Genomic DNA, 2223 nt, shown 5'->3' with positions numbered 1-2223 from the left:
CCCCTCCAGTCACCAGGGGCAGCCTCCACAATGCCCCCACCCATGTCTCCCACCACCCCACCCCCCAGTCACCAGGGGCAGCCTCCACAAGGCCCCCACCCATGTCTCCCACCACCCCCACCCCTCCAGTCACCAGGGGCAGCCTCCACCAGGCCCCCAACCATGTCTCCCACCACCCCCACCCCCCAACAGGCCCCCACTCATGTCCCCTTGCACCCCCACCCCCCAGCACTGTGGGGCACCTGCCAGCAGGCCCCCAACCATGTCCCCTTGCACCCCCACCCCCCAGCAGGCCCCCACTCATGTCCCCCTGCACCCCCACCCCCCAGCACTGTGGGGCACCTGCCAGCAGGCCCCCAACCATGTCCCACTCATGTCCCCTTGCACCCCCACCCCCCAGCAGGCCCCCACTCATGTCCCCTTGCACCCCCACCCCCCAGCACTGTGGGGCACCTGCCAGCAGGCCCCCAACCATGTCCCAAACATGTCCCCTTGCACCCCCACCCCTCCAGTCACCAGGGGCAGCCTCCACCAGGCCCCCACGCATGTCCCCCTGCACCCCCACCCCCCAGCACTGTGGGGCACCTGCCAGCAGGCCCCCAACCATGTCCCACTCATGTCCCCTTGCACCCCCACCCCCCAGCACTGTGGGGCACCTGCCAGCAGGCCCCCAACCATGTCGCCTTGCACCCTCACCCCCCAGCAGGCCCCCACTCATGTCCCCCTGCACCCCCACCCCCCAGCACTGTGGGGCACCTGCCAGCAGGCCCCCAACCATGTCTCCCACCACCCCCACCCCTCCAGTCACCAGGGGCAGCCTCCACAAGGCCCCCACCCATGTCTCACACCACCCCCACCCCCCAGTCACCAGGGGCAGCCTCCACAAGGCCCCCACCCATGTCTCACACCACCCCCACCCCCCAGTCACCAGGGGCAGCCTCCACAAGGCCCCCACCCATGTCTCCCACCACCCCCACCCCCCAATCACCAGGGGCAGCCTCCACAAGGCCCCCACCCATGTCTCACACCACCCCCACCTCCCAGTCACCAGGGGCAGCCTCCACAAGGCCCCCACCCATGTCTCACAACACCCCCACCCCCCAGTCACCAGGGGCAGCCTCCACCAGGCCCCCACCCATGTCTCCCACCACCCCCACCCCTCCAGTCTCCAGGGGCAGCCTCCACCAGGCCCCCACCCATGTCTCCCACCACCCCCACCCCTCCAGTCACCAGGGGCAGCCTCCACCAGGCCCCCACCCATGTCTCCCACCACCCCCACCCCTCCAGTCACCAGGGGCAGCCTCCACCAGGCCCCCACTCATGTCCCCCTGCACCCCCACTCCCCAGCACTGTGGGGCACCTGCCAGCAGGCCCCCAACCATGTCCCACTCATGTCCCCTTGCACCCCCACCCCCCAGCACTGTGGGGCACCTGCCAGCAGGCCCCCAACCATGTCCCCTTGCACCCCCACCCCCCTGCAGGCCCCCACTCATGTCCCCCTGCACCCCCACCCCCCAGCACTGTGGGGCACCTGCCAGCAGGCCCCCAACCATGTCTCCCACCACCCCCACCCCTCCAGTCACCAGGGGCAGCCTCCACAAGGCCCCCACCCATGTCTCCCACCACCCCCACTCCCCAGTCACCAGGGGCAGCCTCCACAAGGCCCCCACCCATGTCTCACACCACCCCCACCCCCCAGTCACCAGGGGCAGCCTCCACAAGGCCCCCACCCATGTCTCCCACCACCCCCACCCCCCAGTCACCAGAGGCAGCCTCCACAAGGCCCCCACCCATGTCTCCCACCACCCCCACCCCCCAGTCACCAGGGGCAGCCTCCACAAGGCCCCCACCCATGTCTCACACCACCCCCACCCCCCAGTCACCAGGGGCAGCCTCCACCAGGCCCCCACCCATGTCTCCCACCACCCCCACCCCTCCAGTCACCAGGGGCAGCCTCCACCAGGCCCCCACCCATGTCTCCCACCACCCCCACCCCTCCAGTCACCAGGGGCAGCCTCCACCAGGCCCCCAACCATGTCTCCCACCACCCCCACCCCTCCAGTCACCAGGGGCAGCCTCCACCAGGCCCCCACTCATGTCCCCCTGCACTCCCACCCCCAGCACTGTGGGGCACCTGCCAGCAGGCCCCCAACCATGTCCCACTCATGTCCCCTTGCACCCCCACCCCCCAGCACTGTGGGGCACCTGCCAGCAGGCCCCCAA

This window comes from Ambystoma mexicanum, chromosome 6q (assembly GCF_040938575.1).
Source record: "Ambystoma mexicanum isolate Mex_15411 chromosome 6q, UKY_AmexF1_1, whole genome shotgun sequence".
NCBI classification, from domain to species: domain Eukaryota; kingdom Metazoa; phylum Chordata; class Amphibia; order Caudata; family Ambystomatidae; genus Ambystoma; species Ambystoma mexicanum.
This window is presented reverse-complemented; position numbering follows the sequence as displayed.